The sequence below is a fragment of the Cololabis saira genome, chromosome 23 (assembly GCF_033807715.1).
Source record: "Cololabis saira isolate AMF1-May2022 chromosome 23, fColSai1.1, whole genome shotgun sequence".
Lineage (NCBI taxonomy): Eukaryota > Metazoa > Chordata > Actinopteri > Beloniformes > Belonidae > Cololabis > Cololabis saira.
Window position 1 is genome coordinate 25,188,430 of NC_084609.1, and position 25,883 is coordinate 25,214,312.

Here is a 25,883-nt window from a genome sequence, read left to right on the forward strand (position 1 = left end):
TCAAACCATTTGCACCCCTTTCTTAGCTGGTTCGGAGTTAACGTCTTAGATTTTCCCCAAATTTCAGCGTCAACCAACAGATGAAAGACATATGGGTCTATTTTTAATGCATGAAATTTTTTTTTTTTTTTCTTATGTCTTCTATGCATATTCAACAGCGATTGTTGCCATCCTTCCTGTGTACTGTTACCATGGTAACAGATGTCATATCAATATAATAGCTTCCAACGATTCTGCAAACGAGATAATCCAGATAAATGGATTATTGTGCTGGTTTCTCAGTGGTTTACATCTCTTTTTGTTCCCCAAAGCTGCGCACCTAAAACTCATTAGCTGTTTTTGTTCATTTAGAAAAGTCAGGAACCTTGATCCATATAGAGGAAGTAAAAGGTGGTAAACCCTGCAAAAGGACCGCGTAGGGGAGCTGGTCTTTGCCTGTTTATCCCCTCTGCACTTGAAGTGCATGAGGTGTTGCTTGGTTACTGTCAGACCCCAGACCAGTAACGTCACTCTTCATCCTCAGTTATGTTTATGTAACGTGTACAGAAGTCATTCTGAAATCATAGTGGACTTTTCTGCATTACTGCTCACAATCTGGCTTTTAGTTTTTTTGCCTGTAGGACGCCCCTTACTCCAAAGCACCTAACGTCAGAAAGATCTGGAAGAGACATCTGCAGCATAGCTGGACAAGGCAACATAATGACTGATTTTTTTTTTTTTTTACATTTTAGTGATTTTCACACTCATTTGACAGAGCACAGACCCTCGGCTCACCTTTGCTCCTCAAAGTCTTGCTTGGGTACTGTTTTCATGCCAAATCATTACAGTCACCTGTGGACATCACCTGTCTGAAACAGCATCATTATTCCTTCTTCATACAAGCACCTAGTTGCCCCCCTACCAACTAATTTTTATAAATGTGTTGCAGACCTGAAGTACAATAACGGATAGGTATTAACAAGAGATTGATTTCCACTACACTTTTACACCTGTTGGCAAAACAAAAGCGAAACCTCTGAAATTGCGACAAGGTACCGCTGCAAGGGGGGAGGGGTGTTTGTCTTGAACGGTAAAACAAGTTTAATTCTCCTAAAATCTTGTCCTGCAAGACTCCTCTTCAAAACAAAAAAGATCTCGACTATGGAAATATCTTTACTCTTGCCGGACCTGGATGATCATTCAGATGGTCACATGGTCTGGTCAGCAAGGGTGGTGAATGTCTAGCGCAGCAAAAGTGTTTCCATTTGACTTGTGTGCAAAACCGGACTATCGATGTGTCTGAAAAAAACTGCTTCATGAAAGCGTAAAGAAGGTTTTTGTGCCATTTCGCAGTTTTTTTTTTTTAATTCTAGGTTAAAAGACACTAAATTAAATGAAAATTGAAATTGTTTTGGGTCATACTTTCTACAAAGGAAGTAAAGTCAAGAATGTCCTTATTTTTTTTCTTAATTATTTGCATTTCCATGTTCTCCCAGGTTTTTCTTACTCAGGCTTGTAATATAATAAATGCATGATTTAAAGTTTATAGTTTGATAGCGTTGATCTGGCTATGACCAACGGTAATTGTGATCTTTGCCGTGATGGAAGCAGCCGTGGAGGAGAGGTGCTGTGATCCTCGTTCACTCTGTGACCGCGGCATCTGCTCTGCTGTCATACAACAGACTGACTCTCCGCAGTAAATCATGTTTGAATTTCCGAACTGAGACTTTGAACAGGGGCCCTCACTGTTATTTCTTACCCCTTCGTGCTCAGTGAGCGTCAGCATCCGTGCCTGTCGTCTCCTTTGCAGAACAGCAGATAATCCAGAATTCACTCATCTTCCCTCAAACCGGATGTTTATTATCTGGGTTTAGGTTGAGAGGGTCCACTGCAACTTTTGACATGAGATATGTCGTCTGCAAATGTGTAGAAGAAGTTCTGTTTGTTGTGATTGTTGACTAAAAAGAAAGAAACAGCCTTTCAGAGGATCACGGATGGACAGATCTCCAAACACTGAAGCTCTGGTTCGACACAGGCAAATGAAGAGGCAGAGGTATTTTGCTGCGTACTGCCTCTCTGCAGCCTGTAGCTGACAGACAGAGCAGCATGGATTTGACTTTTGGACTGGAGCCCCTTTGTGTGTGGCACAGACGCCGAGCAGACATTGCACAGCCGTTGCGTGGACGTGGAGGCCTCGGGTCGCTGCTACACTGTTATTAAAAACAGTGTGATAGCATGTTGGCTGTTCCTCCGCCTCTCCCTGTCTCTTCTCTTTTCTCTCCTCGAGCATGATCTATCACTCCTCTTTTGCCTTCTTTTCAGCTGTGCAGCTAGTGCGGTGTTTGGTAACTTGTTTTCAACGCTCAGCGGGCAGGTATCTTTCACAGAGCTCGATCTCGTCATGCGACCGCAGTGTCAGTGGCCCCTTTGCCCCGAAAAAATGTAAATGGAATCCTTATTTTGAGTTCTTCTTGGCTGACTTGGTTGCCTGCGATCAAAACCCTTATCGGAAGAGTTTGTTAAGAGTTAAGAGTAAGTAAAAAAAAATACTACTTTGTGAAATGAAAAGCATTTCGAAAAGTTAGAAATTAGTTTTTACAGCGTACCCAGAACTTGCGATCGTGGGTGAGATCATACCTGTGGTCAATCTTATAACAAATATGCAAATTGTGATGCAAAACGTTTGATGAAGGGACATTCTTTGTTTAGCTAAACAAAAAATACTACTTTGTGAAATTAGAAGCATTTCGAAAAATGTTTAGTTTTTTGTTTCTTAGCTCTCCATCCATCCATTCATCACCTTCCACTTATCCAGATTCGGGTCATGGGGGCAGCAGCGTGAGCAAAAAGCCCTCGATTCCACCAACTGCAGCTCCACCGGGGGAAAACAGAAGCCGTCTCAGGCTAGCAGAGAGACATAAGCTCTCCAGTGTGTCCTGGGTCTGGCTCAGGGCCTCTTCTCATGCCTGAAACACCTCTCCACAGAGGTGTCCAGAGGGACATCCTCATCAGAGGCCCAAACCAAGTCAGCCGGCTCCCTGGACGTGGAAGAGCAAAGACTCGACTCCGGGTCTCTCCTGAATGACTTAATTGCAAAGGAAACTTATTGCATCCATTTTTATCAACAATCTTAATATTTCAGTCACGACACTGAAAAAACAGTCCCTGTAGAAATAAGTCTAATATTCTTAAATCTTCAAATTGTCTTATATTAAGCAAAGTGTCTCTTCAAATGGGCTTAGAAACATTTTCAAGGCTAGAATTTTTTAAACTAGCAAATTAGTCCAGCCTAACTAAAGGCCTTCAAAGACTGCTTTTCTACTTTCTTAGAAATTAGTTTTTACAGCGTACCCACAGCTTGTGATCGTGGGTGAGATCATACCTGTGGTCAATCTTATAACAAATATGCAAATTGGGATGCAAAAGGTTTGATGCAGGGACATTCTTTGTTCAGCTAAACAATAAAACACTTTTGTACTATTTTAGTGAAGATTATTTGGAATAATATAGATCACTTCGTTCTTTCTGTTGAGTCCTTCATATGTGCAGCAATCAAGCACTGCCTCGTACCTGGGAAACAGCTGCAGCAGTCATCAGCTATCAGCTGAGGAGATGTGATGGCTTATTCTAACAGAAGCAAAAATCCTCATTTTTCCCTCATTTCCCTCTAATTTCCCTGTTCACTTTCCCCTGAGAGCGCTGGAAAATAGCTTCTATTACAATACTCATCACAAGCCCCCTTTAAAAGAGTGGATACAGATGCGCACAGAGATATCCAGGCGCTAAAACATTCAAATTACAAAGACTGGACAGAAATGTGTGCATTCGAGCGAAAAGACTTGTACGTAGGCAAATTGCATGCAAAAAGTTAGTCCTGAAGAGCACACAGGCGAATCTTCAAAAGAATTCTGAAACTATGTTTTTGTTGAAATTTCTATTTTAGTCACATTTATGTCATAAAAAATGAGCAAACAATCTCAAGATTAAGAAAATAGTGTAGTTAAGAATCACACTTTTCCACTAATTATCAGAAAAGGTACTGATCACTATCAGGTCTGTTTGTTTTTTTTTTGTTAGCAGTCTTAAAAAATAACGTGAAGAAAGCATATTCAATGTTTGTTAAAAGGGATAAAAATGTAAAATGTGCCACTCACTCTCACTGATTCTACCCCTAAAACCTGTTGATATGAGCAGAAGTACAAAGACGTGACTGAAGTTGGAGTTTTCATGCTGTACCTCTGGTATTTTATGGTACTTTGAACACAACATTTCACAAATATGAATTATATCCACTACGATGTCAGCTTCGAATTTTTGCTTTTAATATGTAAAAATACTTTGGATTACGCTTGCGTTTAAATGCTGTACGAATTACGTGATTGTTATTTTAAAGTGACGGAAACTCAAACATGGTGTAGCACTAGTTCTCCAAAGGAAAAAACAACTATAATTCATACAACAAATCATCAATGTGATATTTAAGCAAAGTGCTGTATGCAGGGTTCTGTTCTCACGGAAAAGTCTAATATTGTGATTCAACTTGAGTATGTCTGAGGAAAGTTAAATACTCAAGCAGCGAGTTAATCAGTCAGTCGGAGGAACAGCCATTATTTTAACATGCTACTGGCAGGAAGTCCATTCACAGCAGAACTCATTACAGGTTCAAGAGGCAGAGTCGCGCTGCACTCCAGCAATCTCGTCACCCACTCATTCTCCCTTTTCTGTCTCCTGATTCTCGCTCGTCCTCATCCATTTTCGCCATTCTTCCCCTGTTGGGTTTTGTCGCGCCCCCCCCCACCGGAAGGGGGCACGTCAGATGTAAACAAAGCCCAGAGCCAGTTGCTAATTAAATAGATGAGCAGTATTAACATAACCTGAAAGCCCAGGCCAATTGTAACACCCCCCTCCTTCCATTTCCCTTTAATATCCACCCCACCCCCCAATCCCCAACACCCCCAACCCCCCCATCCCTCCTCCATTTTTAATTCTTTTTTTTTTGTTGTGATCCGAGTGCTGAGTGCCAATTGTGGGCAGTGTAATTACCATTAGGACAGAGGAGCCTAGCACATCTTTGATATGGTAATGATGCTTCATGTACACCCCGTAACACCCTCCACCCCCAACTAGTACACACACGAACACACAGACCCGCTCCATCAACCACTCTCCTGTAAACCCCCCCATCACCCCCGACATACATGTTTCCAAATACTATCACCCATAAATATCAAGTAGGGCAACTTGTCAACACCTGACAGCGGCGGCCAGAGTTCTCTGAGAACTGCTCAAGGGTGACGCAGGAGGTGAGAGAGCGAAGGAGATGGAGTGCAGAGAGACGGAGAGTGGATGGGTGATGGGCAAAGCAACGGAGGGCAAGGTTGGGGGCAGGGGGTGCGGTATGAACATAAGTGCCAAAATTACAGACAAGCAGAAAGAGGGGGAGGAAGTGGCACAGGAAGAGGATAAGCCGAGGCGAAAGATGATCAATTTGTGACTAAAGGAAAGAGGAGGTGGAAGGGCAGGAGGGCACGCATCACTTCAGTTCATGTCACATGAGTGGCATGGTCGTCAGCTCCGGTTTTAATTATTGATCAACTCTCCGGTTATCAGTGAGGCTTCTCCAGCTTGTCCATGTTGGTCTGGCTGCTCGTGAACGACGACCCCCACGTGGCCTCTCTCTCTTCATCATCCTTGTCCCAAGTCCTGTTTCCCTGCTCCCTCTCATCCCTTTCTCTCCATCATTCCCCATCCTCTCTGTCCAGCCTCTGGCCTGCTGCCCCCAGATGGAAAAAGAACAAACTATCTGCCCAGCTCCCCGCTGTCTCCCTCTCATCCCGACTACACACGCCATCCCTGCAACGACTCCCATCGCTCTAAATCCCGTGGCTCTCCCCTCGACACCACACGGCTCTGGCCGGCCTCACAAAATAACCATGGACCTGGATCCCATGAACAAAAGAGCATGACAAGTCTCCGGGGGGGCGGGGGGGGGTACTGTGTTCTGAATGTTCAGCCCCTTGATTTTGTGATGGTAAAATCCTGATACTATTGGCCTACTAATATGAAGTCCTTGCCAACTCAAGAAGAAATTGGATTCAATACAGAAAAAGTGACCCAATTGCATTAAAAAAAGAAAAAAAAAAGAGAGCTACAGTAAATCCAGCAAGTATCACAGTCAAACTTGGCCGGCAAGGAAAGAAACAGTCACGTTGTCCATTTTAGAAATATGGTATGGGGCACCGGTGTTCTGCACTGGCCAGCAAGGTGGCAAAATATGAGTAAAAAAGCTCTAAAAATGTATTACTTGATTTAAAAATAATTGAATAAATGGTACACTGTAAAATATAGATTATTATTATAACGCAATGATTCAAAAACCTTGTAAATTGATATTTTATTCACAATAGAATATAGAAAAACATAACACATGTTGAAAGTGAGACATTGATTTAATAAAGTTAAATTTGTCCATGGCTTTACAATTTCATTTGCGGATTATTTTTGTCGGACAAGAATATTTAGGTTTTTTAAATACCTGACAGGTTTCGGCGATTCTTTTAACATCAGCTGATAAATGGCTGATAAATGGCGGGTAACACACCATCTAGTGTGTCTTATGAAGGCGAAAGGAAAAAACCTAAATATTCTTGTCCGATGAAAAGAATCAACAAGTTTAAGTGAGACATTGTACCAGTTCATTAAAAATATTAGCTCATTTTGGATTGACGACAGTGTTGCACTGGAGAGCGAATGGTTAAATGATTAAAGTGTTACTTCACTTTACTGAAACTATTATTTTATTCATTTTTGAAAAAAATCTGGGAATCTGGAGAAGTCGCTGTGTGCAAGGTCAAAACTGAATGTTGGAGAGATGTGATTTCAGGTCTCTGCATTAAGGGGTGAATGATTTCTAGATGTCGTCACAATGTGACGTGACACCTCCCACACGTCATGTGTATGAGCACAGGTTCCAACACTCCTCTGTCATGCACTGCCTGGACCAATATTTTGTTTAAGGGCAAGGCAGACCCCCACTGTGTTGGTTTCCAAGAAACCCGGTTTGTTTACAAAGACTTACTCTTTCTCCCTTTTACAACGTATTTATGAGATGTAAAGCTGGCAAATTGTGAGATATTCTTTGGATGTGACAAAAAGCTCTTCTGGGCTATCAATTGCATAGAATCGCTGAGGCTACTTTGTGAAACCGATGCGATTCTGGTGTGGAAATCACAGCCTCGGTAAGGAACACTTCAGAAAACACCGTCTGAAAAAACAACGTGTTGTCCAATTCAAGTTACCCATCCAGATGCGGGTTTAAGCTTGATCCTTTAAAGGACAAGTCACATGCGAACGCTTTTCAGAAACGCTACTGTCTTCTGTCATAAGGCTCACTTAAAATTAACTCTGTAAAAGTAGAAAATTGTCCTGTGGTCAGACAAATCGCACTTTAAAATTCTTTTTGGAAACCACGGGCACCACATCCTCCAGACTATAGCATAAAGAGACCATCCTGCTTGTCATCAGCACCTCTGATGGTATGGGAGCACTTTAGTGGTTACAGGATCGGAAGCCTGCACTTCCAGAAAGGGAAACATCAATGCTGAAAAGTGTATATATAAACATACATATATATGTATGTATCTATATATATATTAGGGGTGTCAAATTAGAGCGTTATGTTTTTTCTCGCTTAATCTATTTTTTAATCTCTAACTTTACTTTTTCTGTTTGTGAGTTGGCTTTATTATGAAATCTGTGTTTGTGCGGTGGGCTTCTTGTGGTTGAGTTGGTAAGGGTGGAAAACAATTGTCACACCTTGAAGTGACATTTGATTGGCTGTCCCTGTGTGTGGGCGTGTTTACCAGGTCTGCTAACAGTAGCAATGGACAATAACAACATGTGCAATAACAACATGTGCAATATCTGTCTACCTCATTCATATCCTACCGGCTTTTTTTGCACTGTTTTTCTTTCTTTCCCGTACTACACTACTTTTTATTTTTCATTCCAATGTATATACTGTTTATATTTCGTAATTATATATTTTTTTTACTTTTTTACCCTTACCTGCATGTGCATGTTGAGTGTACTACTGCTGCACAAAGTGAATTTTCCCATTGAGGGAGAAATAAAGGATAATCTTATCTTATCTTATCTTAGATACGCTGATAGGCTCCCATGTAGCTGGACAGGCCTGGGGGGGGGGGCGTGTGAGTAGCAGAGAAGAGAAGTGAAAATGGAGGAGCATGTGAAAGTTGTCGGCCCAGTAAATGGGGAATTTACATTTCTAAAACGCCCCGACAGCACCATTGATAAAGGTAGAGTTATATGTGTTCTTTGTGGAAAGGACTTTACTCACCACCGAAGCAGCTCAAGTTTAGCCACATGAACGTAAAGCAGCCACAGCTAAAGTTAGCAGCAACGATGTTGCCACAAAGTCCAAACTTATTTCTTAGGCTTTGCATATTATTTAATCTTGTTATTCACACTTTACAGTGCCCCGACTGTTTTGGAGTAGCGGTTGTCCCATAAAGATCCTACTGTATTTCAATATTTTCTCAGTGAAATTAAAAAAACGCCACATTTGAAACAGCACCATGTTTCTGGTCTGAAAACGCCAGGCTTTCCAAAGTTCATATCCGAGGAAGTGTGTTGTGGATTTAGCAGCAGCCTCCGCCGAAGGAGCCACAATCAAAAGAAAACATCATAACTGGTGTAGACGTGATCTTTCATTTTCCTTGCCACATGCAGTACTTATGGTACTACAAAAGAAGGAAAACAAGTTTCACTCATGTGTGCAACAGAAACCTCAAAACCTGCAGGCTGACACGGAAAATTGGTGGTTCCCCTTTCAGAAGGATTGTAAAACCAAAAACTGACTTAATAAAAAATAAACATGCGGTCAGAATTTAACCCAGACCACCATTTTCTCATAAATCTAACCATGTACTCTGACCAAACTAAACACAACTGTTCATCACAGTAAGCAAGAGGGGATATTTTAGGTAAAGAAGGTCAAATATACTCCCCATAAACGGCTTGCACATACGTCGCCCTGCAATTTACAAGTCAGATTCAATAAATACCATTCACTCTGTCATTCTAGCCATTATTCTTCTTTCAGCACATACTGTATTTGAATATCAAGAATACAACTTTAATGAGAGATTTCTGTCCTGAGAGGAAATGTTTGGTAAACTTAAAATAAGTCCAGAATATTTAATAGAAGTGCCTATTCAATGACTCATTCAACATAAATTAAAGTGTTAGAAAATTACATGTTTTCTTAAATTAAATAACTTCCTAAAACTCCTGCTGGTGTTGCTCAACCGAGGAAACATTGATACTCAATTGACATCAAGCTGAGAGCTACAAGTTATTCTTCTCTTTAAGACACATACAACATCATATGAAGGCATATACGTATACAATGGCAATATATGACATTATCATGACATTAACAAATCTGCCAAATAAGCCAGGCAACTATTTCAATAAATAGATGTTCTTATTCAGACTTTACCAAACTAAATAACACAGCTGGTACCTCTGCTGCAGTCGAACTCCGACTGCCAGGCACGACAAAAGCACTTTACCAGTAGCTTTTACTTATACTTTACTTTTCTAATACTATACTTTACTTAACTTATATTTTTAATTAATCCTACGAGACCCAGATGTGTGTCAAATGCAGTTTCTGCTCTGTTCATTGGGTGACTGCAGCGATATCAGCTGAGTGTTCTAGCACCACTTGTTTATATCCATCCCAAGCCATTGCTGAATAACTGATTGTACTGAACAGGTGATATTGTAAGTACAGCATCCAGGTGGTTTTCTGTGACCGTTGCACCACCATGTTAGGTCAGACTGCATCTACGTGTTATGTACACTTCTTCTATGTGGTTATTTCTCAGAGTTTTTCCTGTTAAAATGTCAGTTTCAGTTTTATTTAAAGGAATATTTGAGGAAGCGATTTCAGGAAGTGTTGTCTCACTCTCTTTATTCTCTACATATGTCACTTTAGTCCTGGTTGTGTCTTGTAACAATCGTGTCTCCGTTGTGCCACTATGTTACGTATCAACTGGGTTTAAATCATGTCAGAGTAAGACTCAGGGAAGTGATGAAAGATAAGAAAACAAAGGTGACCGATCAAGAGTAAAAGAGTAAAGACTGACCTAATGTCCGAGGCATAAAGGGAACCTTTTGCACTAAAATGACTTTATTGCCCAATAAAGTAATTTTTTTGGTGTCTTTTTAGTATGTAACCCAAGTCTAATAAAGGTTTTTTAATTTTTTCAAGCCACCAGAGTGCCTGCATTTTTTCCTTTAAAGTAATTTTTTTATTGTCACAATAATAAATCTGAAATAAAACCCTGAATAACCTAAATAAGTGATTTCACTGCCCCTCTCAGCCTCAGCGACGACGGAAGCTTGGCTGAGGTGGAGGTGGAGGTGGAGGAGAGCGACGGCAGCCAGACCTTGCTTCTGTCTCTTCCCCTCATCCCCTCGGCTCCCCAGTGGGGCTCGGAGAGCAGAGGGAGCCCCGGTCGATCAGAGGGGAGCCCAGATGGACCGAGACGCGCACACACAGACACTCACGTACACACACATGCGTACACACACTCACTCAGTCGCTCACATGTCATATGTTATCCCATCTGCACTGTCACCAAGCTGCCTGTAACCCCAGCCCTGGCAGGGGAGGCACACAAAACACACAAACAGTCACACACACAGGTTACAGAAATGTGCATACACACAGCGGAGGTGTTCCCAGTGTGTTGTTGTAGGTGAAGATAACTGCTGTCTCTCTTGTTTGCTTGAATGGGCACCCGTGTTGTAGCAGCACACACGTGAACACACACACACACATATTCTCGTCAACATGAGGGCACCAGACCTTTAGAAAAGACAGGACTTGATTTATTTACATCCCAGCCAGACTTGTCATTTTATTCTACAATGTCTTATTTTGATGCCTGAAGACTAATGTTACACGTACGCTCTCAACACGACTGGAGGTAGCCTCAGGTCGCTAGCAGGGGTCGCACTGTGAAGCGTGCATGCATACAGACCGGTTCCAAACTGGTTCCAATCAATGAATCAAACAGCACCATTGTAGGACAATAACCTGCCTCTGCACGTCAGGGAAGCTCCCATCAGGCATCATCGCAGACGAGAACATTAGACACGTGGCTCAGTACGTGAGTGGAGACCAGAAGTGAATTAGAAGTAACACAAGCTACTTGTTGAGAGAAGAAAAAGCCTTTGACTCACTGCTACATGAATAGAAGCAGGAATTGCTGGAACTCTACGACGTTAACGGGACATTTCTAGCCCTTTTTGACCAACACGAAGCAGGCGATGGTGCTAGACTAGTGCTGGAGCCAGTTCAGAGCTGGTTTGTGTTGTGAACTGGCTGGCTTCCCCAGATACGTCATTATGTCATTATATTTGTAATATGAACCTCCCTTTCGTGAACTCTCAAGTTGTGTAGTGAACCATAATGCAAAAATGACACAACAATATTGACAGTTTGATTTATAAAAGTTGTCACCAACAACAATTGTCAATATTGAATTGGGCTGCAACTACCCAACCAGCTTTTACATTTTGCATGTGGTTGTTTAAATGATGTGCTAATTATAATATATATATATACAAATAATAATTCAAAATTAAAGATAAGACCGATGGACACTTCACAAAAAATACATCTTTTAATTAACTTTGCTGCCGATATTAGCTGATAGAAAAAGTAAATAAAGACAAAAACTCAATGTTTTTTCTGTAAATGAAAGGCACATTAACAGCAAAAACAGTAAACAAAACTTAAGTCAACAGAGTGTTGAAAGTTGCGCCGACATGACGGTATGTCAGTCACAGTTCATTCATAGGAATGTCTGGCTCTACTTTGTCCAAAGGTCCAACGGGCCTCCTCTTTAAATGCTCGTGCATTACCGACATGTTTCCTAGATACGCATGGTCCGCTTGGCAAATCTTGCAATTCATTTTTTTCATTTTCTAAATCTAAAGTGAAATGGTCCCAGACTGTTGATATCTACACGTCGCTGTGTTGTTGCATCCATCGCCACCACATTGTTTACCTGGCGCTGTACTCTGTTGCACATGTACAGCTCTCAGCAGAGAAGGGAGGGAGATGCCTCACTCTATTTTAAAACACATTAGCGCCTAAACCATAAACTGTATATAACAACGGCCGAAGCAATACGTCACGTGACCCATTCGTTTCTGAAAACTGTTTTTGAGGCGAAAGATTTGGTGCAGAGCGCAGCCATGTTGCTTTGGAAGCCCACCGTATGTCAATCAACATTAGCTTTGCTCCCAGCTCCTTCAGCCAAATCTCAAATGCCTAAATATCTGCAGAGCTTCCGCCGGACGTTTATAGTGGGATATACCGCCTAACATGTTGACTTGACGGCAAAAACAAAAATGACCGTTAATTTTAGCTGAGATTAGCAGGATAAAGACCAAAACGTTTTTTTTTAACCAGGGTTAGGGAGACTGACTCTCTAGTGGTCAGTCGAGGAACTATTTCACAAGCCCACACCTCTGTCATCATAGAAACCTCATACAGATTTTCTGGGGGGAATGCTGAAACAATTTCCACAGGATGTCCTAGGTCTGCCAAGGGTCTCCTCACAGTTAGACACACCCGAAACATCTCCTCAGTAAGGTGCCCAGGAGGCATCCTGACCAGAAATAGAGAAGCAGCAGAGAAGCAACTTTACTCCAAGTTTCTCTTGATTGAGACAGAATCTCTCACCCTTTCTCTAGAGGACTCCAACCACCCTGAACAGATATCTTATTTTGGATGCATGCATCTGCAATCTTGTCCTTTTGGTCAATACCCACTGTTTGTGACCAAAAGGTGAGGGTAGGAACATTAGTCAAACACAGCATTGCCTTCTGCCTCAACTCTGTCTTCACAACAGACCAGTGCAGAGTTCTCATCACTGGAGACACCTCTCCGATTCTCCTGTCATGCTTCAGTTCTGATCTTACCCCACTTATAAACAAGACACCAACATACTCTAACTCTTCCACTTGAATCAGCATCACAGAGAGGGAATTCCACCTTTTTCCAGCCAAAAACTGCTTCACAAGCGGCTGCAAACTGTTTCAGATATGACTGAAGATCTTAGCTCGATGACACCAACAGTACCACACCATCCCCAAAAAGCAGAAAAGAAATGCTAAGACCTTGAATCTGGAGCCTATCCATTCTTTGACTGCGCTTACATCTGCCCGATATCCCTCAACAGATCTGACTTACTACCACCAATGCGAACCCAACTGTCACTCCATTTGCGTAAAGGCTCAGTTATGCTTCTGCGTCAAAATGGCGCCGTGCCTACGGCGTCTGGTTTTCGTCGACGCAGAGGACACGCCGTCACCTGCGCCGTCGCTGACGTGCACCTCCCGAAAATTGTAACTACGCGTCGAGGAGACGCCGACCACACGCAGACCGAGAGGGCTGGGATTGGTTCGTTTGAAAGCGAAGCATTTCCAGTTTCCGGTTTGAATCAGTAGTGAACTTCCAGGGCTCTTTTCTTCGTTTATATGTGATTTTTTTTGTTTTGGTTTTTTGCACAATAGTTGTCCTTATTTCTTTGATTTACTGTGACTGGAAAAAGTCGGATAAACCATTCAGAAAAAGATCGCTAACTAGTGGCCGCGGGGGGTACTGCACCGCGACCAAATGGAGTGACGGAGAAGTCAGAAGGGTTCAGCACGGCGTCACGGCTGCGGCGTGTGCTCTGCGTTGGTGTGACGCAGAACCATAACTCAGCCTTAAGGAATAAATGTACCCAGTATCCCCTACTCCCAGACCACACCCCAGAAAACTGCTGCAAGGGTGACTGGTGTGCACTCCTTTAGTGCATTGTTAAACTTTGTCAAGGTTCAATAAAGACATCTACGCTATAGACCATGGAGCACTTTTCTTTTCTAGAAGCACGCGCCAATGAGGATATCATGGGCAATCCGTGGGTTCAGCAATTTTCAAAAAGAAACTCTCCGTCTCAAATGAGAAATCCTGTTTGAACAAAAGCAACCATGTAAAGGCATCCAAAATAACCCACTCAAGTGATGCCACCACATTTAAAACTCTTTAAAACACTTGACTTGCTGAAAGAGTGAAGCATCTGGAGTTGAAATATGAATCAGTCAAGTCTACTGTACTTTAAAGACATTTTGACGTGAAGTTATGCAGGAAATGAACTGAAACACATCACATATAAGGTGTGCGCACATGTCTGAAACAACAGACGCACTCACACCCAGATGCCTTTGTCTAACAGAATGAGTCCAGTAATCTTTCCTCCACTTATCTTGGACACATCAGCTAAATGGGAAGTGAAAAGTCAAATATGAGATGTCACATTGAGTTTACCTCCCTGCCTACTCCCTCTGTCCCTCCCCTTTATCCCCCTCTCTTTTGCACTCTGTCCATCCCCCGTTCTGTTCTGCACATCTCTGTTTGATTGCGTCGTCTTCCTCCTCAACATGATGTGTCCACAACACACACTCATCTCACATCTGGGTGAAGGTTGTGTATCGGCATATTGAGTTAATGGATTTTATACAGAGCATGGAGCATTTAATCAGAGAGCGGAGTAAGAGGTTCTTAACAGACTGTCAAGAAGAGACGCAGCGTGAGGAAAGAGCAAATGAAAGGAGAAGGACTGAGAAGATAAGATGAGAATATACAAGAATGTAAATCTTTATCTACAGTCACCTCAGCTCGTGCAGAGGTGAAAAATCACATCCCGTCTTTTCAGATCTGTTTGCCAAGACTGATTCAGCGTGGTGGAAAATTGTTCTACTGGCTGTTAAAGTCAGTTCAGCTTAAGTTTTACTCACACTTTTGATCATTTTCATCCTTTTGATTTCCTTTTCCTTTTTTTTCTACAGTTTTTGGATTCTTTGGAGCAATATTTTCATTTATCTGTGTAGAAATGTGCTTTTAGACTTCCAGAACAGCCCTCTGTTTGTCCACAGCTGAAATCTTCTGTTTTGTTTACCCACAACCATCACAGGTCAACATGCTTGCCGAGGCTGAACGATAATATAGACAATACATCTGGAGTTTAATGTCTGACACAACACAGACAGAGTATGTTTAGTGTGTTTTGTGGGATGCTTCTGAAACAAGCAGCAGCGCTTTGGAGGGACCGTTCTCATTCTCCAAGGCTGGAATAAAGGCAACTGGATTTCCTTTTCTTGTTCACCTTTCATCCAGGAGGCATCTGCAGCTCAGACCGACTGGTGGAGAGTTTCAAGCTCATTAGCTCAAAGCACTGACCCTCCCATGATTGTTGTTGGCCGTTAAGTGTCTTTGGTGCGCCGTCAGATGTGTACCTGGTTTTGGTCACATGAATCAAGGTTCGACTAGTTGTGAAAGCTCCTGGGAAGGAGTTTCAAAGCTCGTTTACTAGAGAGGCCGTGTCTTAAACAACCAGATTGAAGCACTTACATGCCTGTTGGGGTGTGGAGATGACTCTGTTTCATGAAAGTTTCTTCATTATTTAAAGTTTAGCATTTTCTATCATCATTAAATTGTACTTTATCAACTACAACCAAAAAGAACAAAAAGGAAAAGCGAGGCTTATGCACATCAGCCACTGTCCATCCTGCAACATCCTTGTATCTGTGCTTGATTTTTTTTCAATTCTCTAGAATTTGTTACGTCATCTCTGCTCCAAATCAAAGCTAAAACAGTCAAATATTCCTTACAGAAAACATGAAAGCAGCCGATTACCTCATGAGCCAAACAGATCAAATAAACTGATAATTAACCACGTCAATATGACAACGCCGCGGGCATCATAGGACCCATTTAAAAGCTGCAAAGTCGTGGATCCTTTGCACATTTGAGCAATCGTCTCAAACTCGGCTAATTGCGTAATTCACCTCTTTGCAGGTGTTAAACAAAAAAAGCTGCCGAGGTGCATTGAAAATTCCCTCTGGAGACTACAACCAACAGAAAATTGCAGTAAAGAGTTTAATTGTTGAATTGAGAACACCAGGAGTTATAAATTCCCTCACTGGCACTCTGGAGAGCGTTTTCTTTGTTCCTGTCAGTGGGAGAGATAACAATTCCTCCCACCGTTAACTACCTACCTGCCTGCCAGCAGCCTGGGTTTTGTTGTGTTTTCCTTGTGTTTTGTTGTTGCTAATAGGCTTAATTGGACATATCCCAGGCACGCAGTGTGTGGGATGGAGGTGGGGGGGCTACCTGCTCTGCATCTTTCCTTCACCTCCACGCTCCATCTCGCTAACTCCTCAAGGAAACAGAATTCCTCAGAGGAATGAGATGCTTGTTAAAGGAGGACGTGAGCTCAGGCGAACTCCGCGGCCCTTCGCAGCTCTCAGGATTCACATTCGGGAATATTGGGGGGATTGAGGAGAACGTGGCAGGAGCTACCACGGAAAACGAGAGGGGAACGGCATTCGCATATGAAGTTTTCCAAAAGAGCGCTGAACAAAGCTGGGTTATGTTTATGCATGGTGATCTCTAAAGGCCAGGCGTTCAGCAAGAAGCGCTTTGATACCGAACAGAGCCCTTGATTATTCCTGAGTCAGGCTGCAGACCCTCCGCTCTTGATGTTTAATTGATGTGCCTGTTTTGTGACTGTTCAATACATCATGTTGTCATTTTGATCTATCCACAATGGAATATCATATAGTTTTACTACCCTGATTTGACATTAATTTGTTCTGTGTTGCGGCTCTTTGATCCCAAGCATCATAAATCTGTCTTAAAAAACTGCATTCACTGATTTAAAACAACAGTGCTGTGGAGATATTGTGTTATTTGGAAGTACTGTGAATCACACAGCGCGGTTGTGAGTCCTCTTTCTGCCAGTGCTCTCAGGGAATACGAGGAGAAGAGTATGTTAGTGGGCAGACTGTTTGCAAGTGTGTGTGTGTTGGTGAGCCTGTGTGTTTGGAGCAATGGGACCTGAAGGAACACCGCGAGGACAATCTGTCGCCCCTCCGCCCGGGCCCTGGGTGACAGATGATGTGCTCCCACTGCTAAGCTTTGTGCACGCATGCATGCATGTGTAGCATGTGCGAGTTTTGGGGGTAGGGGGTGTAACCGTATGGAGTCAATTTGCCTCAATGACAATAGCTTTATTCCACCCAGGCCAAATTAAGATCAGGGACCTTCTTTGTCTTGTGCCGATGAGCTTTCCCACTGCTGACGTGTCTTCAAGCAGACGTCTCTACCATGTGGGCTGAGCTCTGACACCTAAAAGACCTCAGAGCCTCTTCACAAGGTGCTAAAAGCTATTAAAGTGCAGGAAAAAATGAGCGAATCCTGGCAGTCTGGACTGGTTTGTTAAATGTGTTTCTAATTTAACAGCGTGATGAAGCTGGACGGCTGAATTTGAGTGTGTTTCTAGATCTTCTCAACAACTTCAGGCTTGGTGGTTATGGTGTTGTGGCGCAGAGGAAGTGCAATGTTTGGATGAGCCGCTCTCATGTTTCAACTAAAAGCTGTTTTGCGGCTTTCTCAACTACCAGCTGCCTACATGAGATGCGTTTGGGGCACACTGACCCCGAGCAGGAGTATATTTTTCACCAGCAGGCCTTCAGGAATTTGGGGATTTGGACGCAGTGAGATTTACACTCAACATGTACGACTCAGTAACTAGTTACATAAAGAGAAAGTCACTAATACATGGCAAGTCTTCATGTCACTGTACAGATGGGTCGTGTGCAATAACTTAAACACCTACACACTTGTTATTATGTAAATGTATATAGCCTATATCCATTTATCTGGTGTATTACACATTGTTGTACATAGTATTTGATTATTTTAACTTATGTATTGTTTTTGGGCTGCTATCACCAATGAATTCCCCCACTGCGGGATCAATGAAGTTGTATCTAATCTAATCTAAATAGTGGCTGAACTTCTTTGACTTGTATAACGTGAATTTCATGCATCGTGATCGGCATGCACTGCTCTGTTTGTTCATCCTTAGTACAACAGGATTGTTTTTTTGTATCTGTTAAACTTTTAAAACGGCCCGCATGTGGAGCATCAATGTGACATGTGAGCGCGGCAGTGTCTATAAAAAGCATGGATGTGAAGCATTAAGGATCAAATGTGTCAACTGCAGCTAACCTGAACTAACCCTAAACAGGCAAAGCATCAGTTTAAGAAAGTAATGAGTGCAAGGTTCCACATTCATGTCGTAAAGCCAGTACATCATTTAAGAGGGCCACTTAAAATCGGAGCAGGTGATCATTTTTTAGAAGCATTACCATTTAATTCAATAAAAGTTTGTTTTTTTAAATCAAAAACAAAATATTTGACTGAGCGTCTGGGGATACTTTAAAGCAGATGCATCATCTGTGAGGGCCGGAGCACTATAAATAAATAAATTAGCTAATTATTTTGTACTCAGGCTGAGAGAAATGGTTCGTCCAACATTCTGCCAATCAAGTGGACTTTCTGCTTGTTTCCATGGCAGCCACATGCACTTGTCTCATGCATAGTCAGTGACTGGTGTTGTCAGCAAACAGCTCGAGATGGAGTTGCTGTTAGCTGCCAGGAGGTTGCACTGAAATAGCGAACAACCTCAACGTCACCAAAATGTGGTGCAGGTTGAGTCTAAACAGCCGAGAAAAGACGGCGGATGAAGATTTAATCCTGGTATGACGCGTCCTCGACAGTGACAACCGAGGGAACAGGAGTGACTGACGACAACTATCTCTGAATTAAATAAACAGGATTATAAGCTTTAAAACAATAGAGTAATTAGGGCTGCACGATTAATCGTTAAAAAATCGCGATCTCGATTCATGCTTGAACGCGATCTCATTTCCAAATGACGACGATTTAAATTTTTTTTTTTTTTTTTTTTTTTTTTTTTTAAGATGGCTGCATGAAAAAAGGACTAGGCCTATGTTCTAGGTTGTTGTAGTCCTGTCATGGTCAACTATCATGTTGTCATGTTTGTTATATTTTGTTAATGATTGTGGATTACATTTGGAGAAACATCTACCTTTCTCATCACCTGACACATATTGCACATAAATATTGTTAAAATTGTTATTGTTAAAATTATTTAAAGACAAGAGAGATGTTTATTGGTTTTATGTTCAATGTCAGCTGTTACAGCAAAAAGCAGCCAGAGGAATAATTTGTTGCCTCAGAACTACAGGATCTGTTACAAGTCCCCTTTCTGAAAGGGTGTTCAACTCAGGGAGGAACAAATATTGTTCAAAATTGTTATTATTGTTTAAATTATTCAAAGGTTTGTTTAAAGAAGACAAGAGATGTTTATTGTTATTATATTTTTGTTCAGCTGTTGCAAAGTTAAAGTAATAAGTGCAATAAATTTTATATTGGAAAAAAATCGTGAGAGAATCGTGATCTCAATTCTAAGCAAAAAAATCGTGATTCTCATTTTGTCCAGAATCGTGCAGCCCTAAGAGTAATTACTACCTATGAGTGGACTTTTATGTCAATTTAAGTTTAGAAGTTGACGAATCTGCATCAACTCCAGTGAGCGGTACATGCGGATGAATCTTGAATCGCCGCCTTATCTTGGTGGAGGGGTTTGTGTGCCCACATGGTCCCAGGGGCAAAGTTGTTGGGGAAACGACCCCTGGTTTGGCGTCCCAAGGCTAATTGGACCTGGAGGATGGGGAGGACTAAATTCTATAGCAAATATGGAAGATATAGATCAAGGAGCCACATGAAAACTGATTGATACCCGACTTTTACCTGTTCTTGCAGACACAGTGTAGTGATAAAACGTGAGCGCTGAAAAAAACGATTGCAATAGTAGACTGCTACTGACCAGACAAAGTGAGAATTTCTAAGTTGTATTCATGGGCCTAGCCATGTATATCAAAATATCAAATAGAAACACACGGTATAAACAAATAATATTACCCAGGAAATGCTCAAATGAATGGCACAAATGTAGAAATGTGAATACTCTGTTCTCGGTGGAGAGCACCGGTGAGTCACAGCACTCAGGAAATCACTGGGTTACTGTGTTGCACAATAGGAGAACCTGTCATCTCCTCAAGAGTTGCACACGTCCTTTGTTTTCTATCACAGACTATCCACACTCTGCTCACTGTACAATCTGGAAGCTCTGAGAAGCTGGTCCTCATCTCTGCCCTTCCCCTCCAGATCCTCTGTAAGACATTATCATGGGGAGATACCACTGAAGAAGAGAAAGCTGTGGCTTTATGGGAAATTCGGTTTTAATTAAAAGAAATGAAAACCCCCCGGAGGTTAAACAGGGCATCCTTAAACGTAAACCGGAGGGTACGACATCCTACATTCTCCCACCAAAAAGTAAGATCAGATAGATCTGTGCGCGGACTCTCGTTATTACTCACCACTGTATTTACTCTGAAACCCTGGGATAAACTGGCCTTTTGTTATCAAGCACTTAAGAAGTGACGTATGACGTATACACACACAGCGGAGTGGAGACAGCGTGTGTGTGTGTGTGTGTGTGTGTGTGTGTGTGTGTGTGTGTGTGTGTGTGTGTGTGTGTGTGTGTGTGTGTGTGTGTGTGTGTGTGTGTGTGTGTGTGTGTGTGTGTGTGTGTGTCCACTCCTCTGAGTGTATTTCGGACAGTCGTTTGTCTCTAAAACTCAAACAGAAGAGCGTACATCCTCCATCACAGCTTTATCTGTTTATGCCATCAGCTCCTCAGCTCCCACATGCCTGTAAACACAACCCACCCACTCTGTGTCTCTCTCAAACACACACACACACACATCAGGGAGACGCAAACAAGCAGGTGGAGAGCAATGCACACAACTTTGAGACATTCATTCACTTTATAAGGTATTCTTGTTAGTACTGGGTTGGAGCCTCTTTTCGGGCTTTTGGAAACATTCCTCAGACATTCTGGTCTCTATTGACATAGCAGCATCACAAAGTTGCTGTGAGTTTCCTGTTCCAGCACATCCGAAGGTGCTCTACTGGATCCACTAGATCCGGGGACTGAGGAAGACATCCGAGTACGGTGACGACTCAGTCAACAGGCCAAAAGGGTTGGAGCTTTTTGACGTGGCTCGTTACCCTGCCGTGAGGAAATGGGTTTATTGTGGTCCTGACTGGGTGGACCTGGTCAGCCACAACAATCATCTAGGCTGCGGTGTTAGAACGATGCTCAAATGGTATGACGCAGGATAAAACGTGCAAAGAAAACATCTCCCAAACCATTATGCTTCCACCACCCGCCCGCCCATCTCTACATGTCTGAATGTGTTTCCACATTGTTTTCATTTTTATATCTCTCCTACTGCTTTAATTATTTTAGTATATGCTGGATATTTTTTAAGTAAATTTTTTTCTACAAGTAAAGCTGCAATAAAGGTCAGTGGAGAAGATTGCATCATATGTAGTAGAAGATCTCTTTTTCATCTCGGCTGGTCGAGAGGCATGTCTGACTGACAACAGCTGCCATGCTGTTGACGTTAAACCGCAGCGAGCACGAGATGGAGTAAACAAACCTGCACAGCGTGGCGTACACAGTGATTTTGATGAGTTTGGACCAACATTTGACCTTTCAAAGGCGCATTCACACGCTGTTTAATGTATTTCTGCCGAAGAGCTAATTAGCAATCTAGGCTTTTAAGTCTGACATCAACAGTGAATGTTTTTTTTTTTTTTTATCCAGCGAGATGACTGCAGAATATGTGCTGATGTGTCAGAGTTATGCAAAAGCAAGGAGTCTAGTGAGGTCCTTGAATCTCCATGACTACCAGACCATGATGCAAGTTTGATCACATTGAAGGTAGATTTCAAGAAAACTGAAAAAATCTGAATGAAAACAACCCGAAAAGCAGCAGTTTAGGAGTGACGATATGCGCCACGGGCGAGCTGCTCCACATCGGCTCAAGAAAAACTGCTCTCCCAACTTTCACGACTGACCCAGAAGTTGCACTACAAAGTGACCCAGTCCTGTGGCCGGTGACCCCGTTAGCAGAGCTTCACTGGTACCCCAGTTTCACTCAGCGAACATTAAAGACAACTAGACTTGATGGAAACTGGATCAAAACCAAGAACTCCATTCTGAGGCTTCCCGCTTGGCCTTGTTTCCTGGACAGAGCAAAAGAGCAAAACCCATATGTCAGACAATATCATGCCCTGTGAAGCATACCACTGCAGTGGTATCTGACAGAAAGGAGAAAGGGAGCACACACACAAATTCACACACACACACACACAGAGTGGGATTTGAGGACAGGGACGGGGCTTTCTGGATGACTGCTCTGGCAGATGAAGAGACAGCAGAGTGAGATAGAGTCTTTTTCAGTCAAAAGTGGCTGCGTGTGTCAGTGTGTGCATCCGTGTGCTCGCACACATGCACAGGCAAAACTGTGCAACCTGTATGTGCAGGACATTCAGTTTCTTTACATGTCTGCATGCATTACAGACCTTATTGCATGTGTGATTTTATGTCATACACACTCTCACACACACTACTCAAGCTATGGCCTGCTCTTTGTCCCTGGTCCAGATGGCATGTTGGTCTCTCCTCTCCGACTCTGTCCTCATGGTCCCTCCGTACTGGGTCTCTGGGCTGGCAGGAGCCATATGTCCAGGCTAAACTGACCCAGCTCACACCTCGGTGTCTATTTATCCGCTCCACTACTTTTCTTTCTGTCACTATTCAAAGCCATTATTGCAACATTTCATCAGTTCATTTTTCCCTTTTGTAATGGAGGTCTTGGAAAAGCCAAAACCTCAGGGGGTGCCTTTTTTTTTTAAGCACTAACACACAGATATATATATATCTGTGTATATATCTGTGTTTCATATGTTAAAGCTCCATATGCCTCTTTTGTATCAGCTGTCCTTTCCTCTTCTCCCTCAGCTTACACTTTCCCAAACAAACAACCCCCCTCTCTCCGCGCTCTGTTTACTATTTACTGCCTGACCATTTACCCTTTAGGTCTTTTCACCCTTCCAAGCCCCAGCGTCCCAGCTCTGGAGAATAAAAAAACAACTGAGCTGTACACTAGTCTACTGTAGAGTGACACCATGCTGTAGTAATTGTAATGTAAGGTGCTGCATCAAGTTCAATACCCAAAACCTCACAAAGATAATCACACCCATATTAGATCATATTTTAGTTCTGAATTAGGGCTTCCAGTATTAGCAGGAAGGTTTCTATATATCAAGCTCATCGGGGGGGTATAGAGAGGCGTTCCCAGGCCAGCCAAGAGATACTGTACATTCTCTACAGTGTGTCCTGATCGGCCTCAGGTCCTCCTCCCGGTTAGACACCTCCAAAGGGAGGCATCCAGGGTACATCCTCACCAGATGCACAAACCACCTCAGCTAGCTCCTCTCGCTGTGGAGGAGCAGCAACACCACTCCGAGTCTCTCCCTGGATGGCTGAACTTCTCCTCCCATCGCTACGGGAGAGTCCAGCCACCCTGCAGAGGACACTCGTTTCAGCCGCTCGTATCCACAATCTCATTCTTTCTGTTACCAACCACAGCTCATGACCACTTGTGAGGTTTACGAGAATATTTGATACTTATACACAGAACACGTGACACTAAAACATCTCTGGAGGTGATTCAAGGTTACTTAGTCCAGCTACAAGTCATATGTTGTGAAATTCATTTAATTAAGCTGGTTTTCAAGCGGTCAGTGCACTTTTATGTTTTAAATTCTTGGCTTAGTTCAAGTTAAGTTACTTTAGCGACAAGTTGAAAGTCATATAAAACTGTATGTTTGGTGTTAAATCTTTAAATATCTATTGTTTTTTTACAAGACTCATACGGTAGTTAGGGATGTGTTTGGTGAACCTATAAACGACTCCTATAGTTAGTCTACAGTCTAAACCTAGACTGCTGGGAGACTTCCCATGATGCACCAGGCACTTTCTTCACTCCGCTCTCCTTATTTTACGTGTATCTGCTGTATAAATGTCCTCACTGCTGTCCACACGTTTTTATCACTTTTGGTTAAATCTGTCCCCAAAGATTTTTCTGCACCTTCAAATGTTTCCGGTTTAGGACATTAGTGCCTCTAAAGATATGCACGTGCTCAGACGTTTGCAGCAGAGCAGTGCAGCAGCAGAGCCTACGTGAAAGGCAGAGCAACAGATTTGTGAAAAAATAAACTCTTGTGAAATAAAAAACGATTATTTTGAATTTAAATTTAAGTTAAAGTCAAAATTTCCCAGACAATTTAAAGAAAAATAATGTACTATTTAATGATAAACATCCAAAATAAAACGTATTAACATGAGGGTAATGTTGTCAAAATACTGCAATATAAATGAATAAAAAAATAAGTTTAAATAAGTATATACTCATAATGGATTTATAAAATCTGGACGTTTCGTTTAACATTTTTGGGTTTTTTTTTGCTTTTAACTGTCGATTATTTTCAAATTCTTTTTGTACATTTCTCCACATCTTATGTCACACGCACATCAAAATACTTCACTTATATTTTATGACCTTTTTTAAAAAAGAAAGAAAAAAAAACACAACACACAAGTTTTTTAACTATAATTCTTGGTTTCCGTAGTATTTCTAAAGCCGTTTTTGTTGTTCTCGTTTCTAAAGAAAGTGGAATTTCCTGACATGCTTGTTTTTTTTAGTGTGTTGTATTTTATGGAGTTTATGAGGTCAGTAGTTTCAAATCTGCAACATCCTCTTTCTCTGATTCCTCTCTCCTTTTTCATTGTCCTTAAAATAAAAAAAGATGCAACTTCCGCTTTTCAGCCGACACAGCTGCTTCAGAGATTAGGACTTGCTCCCTGAGACCAGGCATTACCTCATAACACATTTTATTCATTTATGCACACTTTCTGTGAGGGCAGTTGAAAATGGGGCACACTGCAACTTTAAAAACCTTTATCTTCATTGTTAAGAGGAAAAAATGAATTAAATCAAGTCCCTTGCACTAACGGCCACACACCCCTCCTCCGCCTCCATGTCAGCTGTGCAGATGTGCTGCTTAATCGCCGGCTCCGGCCCCCACAGAGGACCGATCACAATCACCACCGGGCTGCAGGTTGACTGTGTAGTTATTAAAACTGACCAATGTGTGACCCCATACATTAGAAGCTGGATTACACTGAAAAGCAGGGAGGATCCTGCAGAATGTAACTCACTCTGTCGCTCAAGCAAGCTCAATACATGGTTACATGCTTTACTTGAAAGCAGTCTCTTGTTCACTTACGTGCTTAAATATAGTACGTCTTGTGTGTGTCAAACTGTGCGGTATGAAAATAGAAGCTGACCTACGAGTGTCCCCGGAGAGGTGGCTCTGCTGCAGAGGGCGAGCCCATCAGAGACGGCAAACTGTGGAAGAAAAACAGGGAGATATAACACTAATAACACTTTAACACAAACAAAAACACCCACAAATACAACACTGCTGTAATGAGAGAGAATGGGGGAGGAAATAAATAAAGAAGTTAGAGTTCCAGCACAAAAAGGATGAACTTTCTCCATATGGTTACTTGACTTATCCAAAAGGATGATAAGATTGCAGGAAGTCACTGTAATCAGCCAAAAAGAATAAAAAATAAGCCCGAAACGCTCAAAATTCCAAACACACGGAGCAGCTTTACCTCTACTTCAGCAGAAAAGACTGCAGGAATGATTTCCAACCATCTTCAGCAGAGTCCTGTCTGTTTTGGACTGGTTCAGACCAAACTGGTCACACAGAGCTGAGTTCGGACAGGTTCTCTCCCATTCTGGTATATTTTGCTAGTCTGATTTCAGGTGTAAGTTATTATCATTTGAATATATCATTTAACTTTGAAGTAGAAGTTCATTTATTTTTCATTACTTAAGTTGTAGATTCGCTGATACAGTTCAGATCGCTGTTGTATTGCCAACCCAGCTTCAGCTGT

The 25,883-nt window shown here is 42.1% G+C and overlaps 1 protein-coding gene across 1 annotated transcript in view; it reads right to left on the reverse strand.

Annotated features, from left to right (window-relative positions):
* The window catches only part of sox5 (SRY-box transcription factor 5), a 240,364-nt gene extending 215,043 nt beyond the window's left edge, over nucleotides 1-25,321 (reverse strand). Inside the window, exon 1 of the mRNA XM_061714126.1 lies at nucleotides 25,266-25,321. The gene's annotated coding sequence lies outside the window, so the exon portion shown is untranslated. The remainder of the gene's footprint in view (nucleotides 1-25,265) is intronic.
* Nucleotides 25,322-25,883: the final 562 nt, after the last annotated feature.